The sequence below is a fragment of the Diabrotica virgifera genome, chromosome 3 (assembly GCF_917563875.1).
Source record: "Diabrotica virgifera virgifera chromosome 3, PGI_DIABVI_V3a".
Classification (NCBI taxonomy): domain Eukaryota; kingdom Metazoa; phylum Arthropoda; class Insecta; order Coleoptera; family Chrysomelidae; genus Diabrotica; species Diabrotica virgifera.
The window spans coordinates 171136153-171148958 of NC_065445.1; the positions used below are offsets into that span (position 1 = coordinate 171136153).

The 12806-nt window shown below is 35.4% G+C and overlaps 1 protein-coding gene across 4 annotated transcripts in view; it reads left to right on the top strand.

Moving 5' to 3' along the window:
• The window catches only part of LOC114336201 (scavenger receptor class B member 1), a 424275-nt gene that overhangs the window by 312719 nt on the left and 98750 nt on the right, over positions 1 to 12806 (top strand). The window lies entirely within an intron of this gene.

Genomic DNA, 12806 nt, shown 5'->3' on the forward strand with positions numbered 1-12806 from the left:
TTTTACTTAATTTATTTATGTAACTAACCAACAAAATTTATTAGAACTAAAACAACAAGTAGGTACAATATAACTGTCAACTGTCAAATATAAGTCAAATTATTAATGTAAACATTGTTAAATCAAAATAACAAATTACTGTTTTTTACCATTCTGCAAAATACAGGATGTTTTATAAATAAATGTTAAAATGTATAGATACTTCGTAATAGAAAATAGATATTATACAGGGCGTCAATAAGTTATATTTCATGAATGAAATACCATGACGTCACTTTTACTTTTCCTCCCTAGGGAGGAAAAATATTTTCCTCCCTAGGGAGGAAAAGTACAACTTTGCACCCTACAATCAGGTCCGGAAAAGTATACTTTCGGTAGAGGTAGGTGGAAAATAACATTTCCGTATAGTTATTTTTCGTTTTCAGGCAACGGCTAAGTATAAGGAAATATCGACTGTTTCTTTCAAAAATGTTGTCACGAATGTCTAAATTCCTGACCGATTTTCGAAACAAGTATTTTTCGAAGCTTTTTCGATCGTAACTCGGATTCTACGTTTACAAATGAGCATTACAAAGTCTCATTTTAAAGCTTAAGTTATAGATTGGCAAACAAACTTTGTTAAATTGCTTTACCTGCTTATCTATTATTTAATGTATGGGTATCATAAAAAATTGTAAATTAATTTTTTTATAAGGGTTTTCACCAAATTTGAGCAAAAAACATTTATACTTTAATTAACATTAATGATAGAAGAACTCAAAAGGAATATTTCGAGCTAAGGAAGATGCGCGGTTTGAGGCGCAAGATCGCCTTAATATCTCAGTATACCCTATTAATATAAATTATAATTTATATATGTATACGCTATCTTCATTTTTGAAAATCGTAATACAATTTTATCATATAATTCTTATAATTAAATCATCATACAGTACCTCGTATCACCTTTCATTCGATTTACTTTTTCTTCGATTTTTTGTACTAAATGAGGAAAAAAAACATAATAATTATATAATAGTCTCCCGTTTTATACCGCACGCGGCTTTGGGAGTATAGCAGGGTAGTCTGCTATATCTAGGGCCTACGGTATACAAGGAAGGTAGCAGGGCCAGTGCTACGCTTCAACCGCCTATTATTACCCCTGGTTTGACCCAAGGTACTCATTTTATTCAGGCTGAGTCGACCTGGGGCCTATAGACATTTTAAAAATGTCTAGTTGTTCTTGCCGGCGGTAGAATTTGAACTCCGGACCACCGGCATGCGAGGCAAGCGCACTACCACCTGCGCTACGCCGGCCCCAAAAACTAATATTTTAGAAATATAACCTAAAAGGAAATTGTTCTTATTTATTAAGACTATTTTTGCAAACATTTTCCTTCGTGCAACTACATCAAAATATTAGGAAATATCAGCTTTTTACATATACATAAGTTTTTAGAGTAGTTTTTACAGTTACATGGTGCATTCAAATTGAAACATTTTGGAGCTACAGAGTCTCATTGTCTATATTATGATATCCATAGAAAAATGGATCGAGTTCTTTTGCAGCATAGTCAATGTATTGTTATATTTCTATTTGATATGAAAATTAAATTTTGATAATTATAGATAAAATTCAATTTAATATAAAATATTTTCAATTTTCTCAACCACGGGCATATAAATTTAGAACAACCTGTATACAACAAATTGTTATATTTAATTTTAAGAAGTGATTAAACGAAACTCGGGACAATGCGCTTAAAATAAAACTCAAGTGAAATCGATGATAGGTCATTATCGTTGTTCGCGGAAGGTTCGATCATTAGCCGATGCTAAATAAGACTTAGTGGAAGTAGATAATAGATCATTAAATTTTGTAATTAGTAGAAAGTAATTTTAGAGTGGGAATTAACTATTTTTCTTTTGAAATCCATTAAGCATATTTAGAAAGATTAAAAATTGGTTTTGAGAAATACTGCGAATGAGAGTTGGTGGTGGAAGTTTGATTTGTGAATCTGGAAGGGATATTTAGAAAGTAGGGGAATGAATGACAAATAGAGATCAGAATGTTTTGAGCTGTCGAAAAGTGAAGTCCAGTAGTAGACGGTAGTGTACGGAGAGTGAGAAAGCCGGTGTAGTTCCGTGAGTGTGGAGTATCTATCGTGGAACGAGAGGTAGGCCAGGTTGAGAGTAAAAGAACCTCCTTGAGCCAAGAGTTCCCGGTAGCTGATTGCAGTTTCGAAAAAGGTAGAACACAGCATCACGACAGAAGCAGGAAACGAGAGCTATACGAGCTAGTTTCAAAGGAGAACATTACTGCAAGCCAGGACGAGGTTTTGATTGCAGCCAAGGATAGCAGGAAACGGGTCTTGTGTGAAGACATTCTCAGTTCACCAGAAAAAGGTCAGTCTCATTTGTTTGGACATGAATGTATGGGTTTTTCGTATTAAATACCACATTTAAAATTGAAGAAACATAATCAATAATATCAGAAAAGCTTCATCAAACTTAAATAGAATTGTTGCTAATAAATCATAATAGTTAAATGTTAATAAAAACTTTCAATTGGAAACCAAAAGGAAATAAGATTCCCATGTGTAAATGTTATGTTTAAGAATAATAAGATATAGCAAATATTAAGCAGTGATTGCCAGTTAAATAAAATAAACAATATTTTGATTACAATTGTAACCCATATGTGTTATTATTTTACTCTTTTCTTTCCTATCCCGATTAGGAACCATTAAGAAATACTTAGAAGCCACGAGAGTAAGTAATTAATTTTATAATTCGCCCTGAGATTAAAAACATATTGATATGTGATCTGGTAAATTAATTAGATTATGATTAATGCATGGATTAAATTAAATGACATATAAGAATATTATCTCATATCAATAATCAAGATCACATCAGTATATAAAAAGAGCATTTTATGTGGCGGATGACACACAATTGACGTGCCTTGATGATGCTGCAAAAGAACTAGAATAACTAGATCCTCTTTTATATGGATATCATATAGATTATGAGATTCTGAAGCGCCAAAAGTTTTAATTTTAATGCATCCAAGAACAGACTTAAGAGGAAACAGTAGCGATCAATAGGTAGCGAAAACGCGTTCCAAGATTGCGGCTGTAATTTTGAATATTTTTTCGAAATATTTGGCACACGTATTCATAATATAATAAAGAATGGCGGTACAGAGCCCAATTTGAAAAATATATTAATATGTGGAAATTACTCTGTAATTAAATACAATATTGAAAAAACGACCCTGTACCGCCATTAAGAAGAACAAAAAATACACTTTCTTCAAATAAACTTTTTTATCCGATGCCTAGATTTTGTGTCATTTTGGAACTACTAATGAAATAAAAAAATTTAGTAGTTCCAAAATGACATAAAATCTAGGCATCGGATAAAAAAGTTTATTTGAAGAAAGTGTATTTTTTTTGTTCTTCTTAATGGCGGTACAGGCTCGTTTTTTAAATATTGTATTTAATTACAGAGTAACTTCCACATATTAGTATATTTTTCAAATTGGGCTCTGTACCGCCATTCTTTATTATATTACGGATACGTGTGCCAAATATCTCGAAAAAATATTCAAAATTACAGTCGCAATCTTGGAACGCGTTTTTGCTACCTGTTGATCGCTACCGTATCACCTTAATACCAAAATGTAACTGTAAAAATTGCTCTGAAAACTTATGTAGATGTAAAAAAGTTGAGATTTCCTTTATATCTTGATGCAGATGTATGAAAGAAACTGTTTGTAAAAATAGTAATAATAAATAAGAATAACTAACTACCCTTTAATTTATATTTCTGGAATCTTAGTTTTCCATGTTTTTTTTTTCTCATTTAGTACAAAAAATTGAAGAAAAATAAATAGAATTAAAGGTGATACGAATCACTTTATGATGATTTAATTATAAGAATTATATGATAAAAGTTTACAAGGACCTTCAAAAATGAAAAATGAAGATAATGTATTATACGTATTATATAAATTATAATTTGTATCGAGAGGTTAGCACACGAATTTTTTCGCTGTGAGCCGATCTTGCGCCTCAGAGCGCGCTATTAAAATATTGATATCTTGGCCAAAAATAAACCTACGAACATTTTACTCTACTCAAAACGTTTCTTTTGGGTTTTTGTATCATTAATGTTAATTACAGTATAATTGTTTATTGCTCAAATTAGCTTAAAACTCTTAGAAACAAATTTAAGAAAATTTATATATGTACAGTATGTCCCTGTAAGTTGTATCCATATGGAAAACTTTTTTATTATTAACTTTACGAAAAAAAAGTTATTCTTCATAAAAAGCACTGCATAGTCCAAAACCCAAGATTCAACCATCAGATATCAAGTTTTATGAATGTTATACAAGGTATGTCAAAAAGTTTGAATTTCACTCAAGAGTAAAGTAGATTTATTTTTCACAATATTGAAAATTGCTATTATGAATAGTTGTTTGGAAATAAAAACTATATTCTAATATGTAATTACACCACTCTAATTGAAAAAAAAAATTTTTTTGAAAAATTATGGAAAACTAACATTATTTTCAGTTATTTCAATGCTGATAACTCTTTTATTATTAATTTTACGAAAAAAAGTGATTCTTAATAAAAAGTTCTGGATGGTCTAAAACCTAAAATACAACCATCTTATATCAAATTTTATCAATTTTATATGAGGTATGTCAAAAAAAATAAATTTAGATCAAAAGTAAAGTACCTTTATAGTTCGGAATATTTTAATTAGAAGGATGTAATTACATACTGAAACATAGTTTTTAATTCTAGAAAGCTTTTCATAATAACAATTTTCGATATTGTGAAAAATAAACATATTTTATTGTTGAGCGAAATTCATATTTTTGACATACCTCGTATAAAATTGATAAAATTTGACACAGGATGGTGGATGGTTGTATTTAAGGTTTTGGACCATGCAGAACTTTTTATTAAGAATTACTTTTTTTCGTAAAATTAATAATAAAAGAGTTATCTGAATTGAAATAACTGAAAATAATGTTAGTTAACCATAATTTTTCAAAAAAAAATCAATTAGAAGGATGTAATTGCATACTAGAATATAGTTTTTAATTACAAACAACTTTTCATAACAGCAATTTTAAATATTGTGAAAAATAAAGCTACTTTACTCTTAAGTGAAATTCAAACTTTTTGACATACCTCGTATAATATTCAAAAAATTTTATAATTGATGGATAAATCTTAGGTTGTGGACTATGCTACATAAATAAATGGCTACATAAATAAATAAATAGATAAATCTATGGTAGGAAGGAGAGTGTAGTCAAAATCAACTTAGTTGATGTGGCTATTATAGCCTGCTACATCTCTCCTAACGTCAACATGGCGGTCTACCGAGATAAGGTGGACAGCATCATGGAAGCTGCTCTGGTGGAAAAGGATTTCATCATAGCCGGGGATATAAACGCGAAATCCATTCTATGGGGTTCCCCAAGGAACGACAGTAGAGGAGAGGTATGGAATGAGTGGATCTCCTCTCTCGATATGGTCACCGCGAATAACGGTAAGCCTACTTTCGAGAGGGGGGATTCGCGCACCCATATCGACGTTACGCTGGTGTCAACCAAGTATTCCAGTAGGGTCACGAAGTGGGATGTGCTGGATGACAATCTATTCACATTCCACAAGTATATCTCCTACGAGATAGGATCCAGGGGGTCGACCAGTGGCGGTAGAAAGGTCATGACTTTCGATAGGGCAACCTTCATCGACCGTGTTAGGGATCTCCGCGGGGAGGTCCCTGACTTTGCCAGCCTTAGAGATGTCATGATACGCGCGCATAGGGCGAGCACGAGGCGCAGCCAGACTCCGTATACGGTACCGTACTGGTGGAACGAGGAGGTACAAGCAACTAGAATTAACTGTTTCAGACTAAGACGCATCGCACAGAGGGACAGAACCCTGCAATCCAGGGACACATACAAACAAGCCAAAAAGGACCTCACCAAGGTCATCAGGAGGTCCAAACCTATGTGCTGGATGAACCTGTGCGATGCGCTCGAGGACGACATATGGGGCGAGGCCTACAGGATTGCCACTAAGGCCCTGCGTGTCGAAGCCCCATATAGACTCACCGAGAGTAGAACGAGAGACATTGCGGACATCCTCTTTCCCAGGAAGCCTGATATGTTCTTTGTGCCCGCCACATGTGAGCGCCCTGAAGCCGTCACTTCCATGGAACTCACCAGAGCAGTGGAAGCGATCAAGACTGGGAAGTTGCCGGGACCGGACCGTGTGCCGCCGGAGACCGTTAAAATTTTGGTAACAGTGCAGCCTGAGTTGGTCAGATCGGTACTGACCCAGCTCCTCACGGCTCAACTTTTCCCTGACGTTTTGAAGAGGGCACGCCTCACCCTAATTCCGAAGCCCGGTAAAAATCCGAAGGAGGCCAGCTCCTACTGACCGATCTGTCTCCTTGATAGTCTAGGAAAACTCTACGAAAACGTAGTTAAGAACCGCCTATAAGCGGAATTGGATGTTATAAACGCCATCTCTGATAGGCAATTCGGATTCAGGAAAGCCAGATCGGCGGTAGATGCTGTTAAGTTCATTACAGACCGCGTTAAAGCCACGGCGAGGAGGTGGGCAGTAGTGATCATGTTCGATGTTAAAAATGAATTTACCTCGGCAGGTTGGGGACATATAGTCCGCAGGATGGAGGCCCTCAATGTGTCGAGTTATCTGACAAACGTGATCAAAAGCTACCTAACTAATAGGTACGTGTCTGCAGGTAACGACGACATTAAACTTACGGCAGGTGTTCCACAAGGGTCCGTCTTAGGCCCGACGCTGTGGAACATCCTCTACGACGACGTCTTAAATATACGATACGGTCGGGACTGCATCGCGGTTGCATACGCTGACGACCTGGCCATTCTCGTAAATAGCGATATGTACTGGGAGGTGGTTAGTACGGCCGAGATGTGTTTCAGGCGGGTGAATGCCTGGATGAACGAGAACGACCTTGAACTCGCAGGCGGTAAGACAGAGGTGGTTATCCAAAAGGGACCTAGGGATAGACCGGACCTGTTGTTCCATTTTGGAAACAGCGAGGTCAAGTCGAGCCTCTGTGCCAAATATCTTGGAGTGGACCTCGACAAAGGGCTGGGATTCACCAAGGGTGAGCACAACACCTCGCAAGGGTGGTGAGGAAGGCCGAGGCACAAACTGCAGCTCTCCGGAAAATAACACCAAATATCGGAGGGCCAAGTAGTGCCCGGAGAAGACTGTACCTACACGTCGTACAGTCTACCCTTCTCTATGGGGTTCCGGTCTGGGTTGAGGTTCTACGTCACAAGAAATACAGAGATATGATAAACAAGGCACAGAGGAAGCCTCTGTTGAATACTCATACAAGACTGCATCAACCGTGGCTCTACAGGTGATCGCGGGCGCCCCTCCCATACATCTGCTAGCTAAGGAACGCCAGTTCCTATATGAGCACCGCCACGGCCACTTACCCGAGGTAAGATCGGCCGCACGACAACAACTCCTGGCGGACTGGCAGCTGGAATGGGAGGCGGAATCTACCAAAGCCCAGTGGACCAAAAGGCTGATCCCGAACGTAGAGTCGTGGTACGCCTGCGAGTTCAAGAGAGTAAATTTTTACTTTACACAATTTTTGACCGGTCATGGATCATTCAGGGCATTCACCCACAGGATCGGGAAGTCGGACGACGACCTGTGCCGGACCTGTCGCGTGAGGGAAGACGCAAAACACTGCGTTTTCCAGTGCAGCGTCTTTGCTCACGAGCGGGTCCGGCTACGTATTAGATTTGGCGACATCGGCCCTAACAATATTGTTAATTTTGCGATCGGAAACAAGGCGGATTTCGAGGCCATAATTGACATTATAACCGGTATAGTTAAGAGAAAATCCGAGTTGGAACGACTGGAGCAGAATGGGTGAGGCGGGTCAACACAATAGTTGTAAAATAAAAAAATAAATATAAAAAATAAAACAAAATGAAAAAAGCAAAATAAGAAATAATAAAAAAAAATAATCCGTGTCAGAGAAATATGACCCTAATTCTTCTAGGGCTCATTCTATCCGCCACACTACAGAACAGTCACCCAAGCCCTGCCGTTTTCAGGCAGGGTTTGGCCCACCTTCTTCCGTGTAGGAATCAGACTTTTCTCTATTTAGTTCTACCGTTTCTAGGCTGGAAAATAGACCCTTAAATGACCCAATGCTTCTGGTTACTTTATTTCAGACAGCTCGGGATATCCCCATGCATCGCTCCCTAAGGAGCACGTCCAGGGATATTCCGAGTCGGAAGAGGGGGTGGTTTTAATTGGTAAGCGGCTGGTCATGGGGGGCATGCGGGACGCGCGGGCCATATTGTGGCTGGTGCGCCCTAGCGTGTTCTCCTTTCCTGTCCGAGTCCAACAGTACTAGGGACACCTTCCCTAGTCTGCTAAGAGCGTTCCACCTCAGTCCAAAAAAAAAAGGTTGTGGACTATGCAGAGCTTTTTATGAAGAATAAATTTTTTTCGTAAAATTAATAATAAAAAATTTTCTTAATGTTGTTCTGAAGCTATTTCCTTGTGGCATTTTTTAATCAACTATTTCTAATGGGATTAAGCCGTAATTTTACCAAAAAAAAATGATTTTATTAACGTTTCGAAGCCCAAATCAGGTTTCGCTGTCAAAATACAAAATACTACTAGAATAAACAAAAATGTTGTTGATCAGTAAAAAAATTCTTCTAATAATTTATTTAATCTGACTCATTTATATTGGCAATTCAGACGAATATTATACATTTTAAAGTAGACGACTTCTAGTTTAAAATGATATCGCCAATATTTATGAGTTGCGTTCCTGGGACGACTTTATTAAAAGACTTTACATTCGATTACATGAAATCAATCTCAACTCAAGAATATCCGTCACAAAAAAATCATAGCATGTGATCTGTCTTTAAAAAGACAACCAAATGCAACGATGACGGTAAAATTCTCGCGTTAGAGATTCCGTAGTAAATCACGAGGGAAAACCAGGAAAAAACCTCGTGATACTATCCCGACATCGTAAGTATTTGGTCTTACATTTAATTTATCTTGAAAAAACTAATACCAAATTCTGACTTTAATATGTTTAAATTATAAATTATATTAATAATACATAGATATACAATAAGTAATACTAAAATATAAAATTTGCACTAACTCGATATGTTATTGACTTACTAATCGTGGTATTTTCTTTCTACCGAGGAATTTGCGACACAATTGGTTTCATTTAGCATAATTACAGCCGCTTCTTTGATTTTTCTCTTTTTACTATCTGATTCTTTCAGGACTATACTTGAATCCCTCCACTGAACTCTATGTTCATTATCCCATGCGTGTTGACATATTTGAGATCTATCAAATTCTCTATTTTTAATATAAGACTGATGTTCACTTATTCTAACGTTTAATGGTCTTGATGTTTAACCTAAATAAAATTGTTCGCATTCACAAGGTATTTTATAAATGCAATTCTTTGTTCTTTCTTGTTCATTGTTAGGTTTAGTTTTAGATAGAATAGACCTCAATGTGTTTGTTGTTTTGAATTTTGTTGAAATGTTGAATTTATTTCCAATTGTTTTAAGTTTCTCGGATAGTCCTTTAATATAAGGTATTGATATTTTCCTCGTATTATTTCTGGTGAATGTTGTAGGATCCCGCTCTAAGTTGCTCTGTTCCATTCGATCCAATCTTGAAAATTCCTTATTTATAAACGATAAAGGATAATCATTTTTTAATAAAACAGTTGTTTTTCTTCTAAAAATGAATTTTCGTTAGAACAAGTAATTTTGGCCCTATCATATAAAGATTTAGTGATTCCCTTTTTCTACGTTGATGATGTGATTTGAAAATATTCCTGAAAAAATCAGATAGTAAAAAGAGAAAAATCAAAGAAGCGGCTCTAATTATGCTAAATGAAACCAATTGTGTCGCAATCGGTAGAATTCGGTAGGATGTGGTTACCCATAATGAAAGAGGAAGTCAATAGAAAGAAAATAACACGATTAGTAAGTCAATAACATATCGAGTTAGTACAAATTTTATATTTTAGTATTACTTATTGTATATCTATGTATTATTAATATTATTTATAATTTAAACATATTAAGGTCAGAATTTGGTATTAGTTTTTTGAAGGTAAATTAAATGTAAGACCAAACACTTACGATGTCGGGATAGTATCACGAGGTTTTTTCCTGGTTTTCCCTCGTGATTTACTATGGAATCTCTAACGCGAGAATTTTACCGTTATCGTTGCATTTGATTGTCTTTTAAAGACAGATCACATGCTATGATTTTTTTGTGACGGATATTCTTGAGTTGAGATTGATTTCATGTAATCGAATGTAAAGACTTTTAGTAAAGTCGTCCCAGGAACGCAACTCATAAATAATGGCGATATCATTTTAAAGTCTTCTACTTTAAAATGTATAATATACGTCTGAATTGCCAATATAAATTAGTCAGATTTAAATAAACTATTAGAAGGATTTTTTTACTTAGCAACAACATTTTTGTTTATTCTAGTACTATTTTGTATTTTGACAACGATTTGGGCTTCGAAACGTTAATAAAATCATTTTTTTTTTGTAAAATTGTGGCTTATTTCCATTAGAAATAGTTGATTAAATAAGTTTTCCATACGGATACAACTTACAGGGACATACTGTATAATAAACAAATAATTTTTAAGAAAATTGTAGTTTCAAACGAGTATAACTTAAATACAAATAAAGATAAGGTAATTTAACTTTGTTTGAAATTCTAGTAATTAAGATTTAAAATGAGAATTTACAAAGCTCATTTTCATGCGTAGAAGCCGAGATACGATCGAAAAAGCTTCGAAATAGTTATTGTCCTAACTAGTGCGGAAAGTGATACTTTCACGCACGAGACTGCCGAGTTCGGGCAAGCAGTCGAGTGTGGGGAAGACACTTTCCGCATGAGTTAGGAACAATATTTTTTCTAAGACCGTACGTTTGGAAAAAAGCCACAAAAAATAGAGTTATATAAATTTTTATTTAGAAGTGAAAATACACAAATTAATTCTTTGGCAAGGTTGTCAAAACCAAACTTTCAATATAATGGGTTACCACGACGACGATATTGGTTTCCATGACGACGATTCAAAACCATTTTAATTTTCTACTGATCTTTCTTTTAAATATTATGTCAAAATAATTTTATTTCATCGAATTATCAGTAGTAATTGCACAAGAGCTCTAAAATTATCGAATTTTTCCCGAGTGACACTTTGACAGTTTTCATTTCACGACCCGAAGGGGAGTGAAATTATGTCAAAGTGTCACGAGGGCAAAAATTCGATAATAATTTTAGAGATGGAGTGCAATTTGTTGCGATTATTTCATGAATAAAACTGTTCAAAACCAAAATTTCATTGAAATTTATTTATGTAAGTACAAATTAGTACAATTAAACACACAGTTGTTATAAATATTTGACGGTTGAAAGTCATCACTTTTATAATTTTTAAAACATTAATTGTCATTAATGTCACTGAATGTATTATTTCGTAGCAACAAAACAAAGGGCACTGACGTAATATACTTGAGGACGGGATATTATCAAAAATTATCAGTTTAATTTTTATTTCTGTAGCTTTCTATTGGTCAGAATCTCCTATGAATGAATTAGTCGCGCTAATTTCATTAAAACATAAACACAATAAGATAAATTTGAAATAAGTTAGTAGATAATATCTAAATATTATAATATATTATAATGCCGTATTACAAGGTATTTTACTTTCCCGCACGCCGTGCAGGAAAATTTACTTTCACGCACGCCGTGCGGGATAGTGCAACATTCGGAAACGAAATGTGTGCGTGAAAATGGCTCTTTTAAAGCTGATTCACATTATAGCTCAGGTCACGGTCCGCTCACGCTCAGCTCAAGGTTCGGTCAACTATTCTTACACGTATCTTAATCATGCTATCCGCACTAAACACGACCGCGTGGTTTCTCCGAGAGAATATTTTAATCGTGGCTTGAGCTGACCGTGAGCGGAGCGTGACCTGAGATATTATGTGAATCAGCCTTTAGCACGGCCATAGAAAAAATCCTTATCTTGCAAATTTCAATTTGCATTAGGCACTAATTTTACAATATACTTATTGTTTTAATTATTAGATTAAAGTTAGGTACACGCTTGTGTCTTTGTTTTTTATTAAGGAAAATTTTTATTTGAAAATTTGTTTATCCCTTTTAGTTTATGAGCTAGAGTATTATAAACAATTTGTAAAAAAATAAATTATTTATAACAGTTTTTTTACCGCTCGGATCGAAATCCACCCTCAAAATTCATAATTAGCAGCCAAAAATCCATAAGAGACCGTTGAGTTTGCCCATCAGAATTGAAAAGGACACTGTGACCTGGGTTCCTTTGGATAAGGGTATTAGGCAAGGACAATCGCCTTATAAACAATGTGTTCTGCGATATTCCCGATGAAAGAAGGTCTGTCGGCCTAGAAAAAGGTGGAAAGATGCAGTCAAAACAGATCTGGGAAACTGGGAGAGAGACAATGGGAAATAGTGGCACAGAACCGACAAACATGGAAGGTAATAAATACTAAACGCAGCAAAGACTCACGAAGAGTTGTAATGCCATTGATGATGATGAGGATGATTATGCAAGGAGCTAATCCATCTTTCCTGAACTATTTACAGCTCTATTACAGAGTGCTATGAGAAACAATAATTGCGAAAATAATCAAG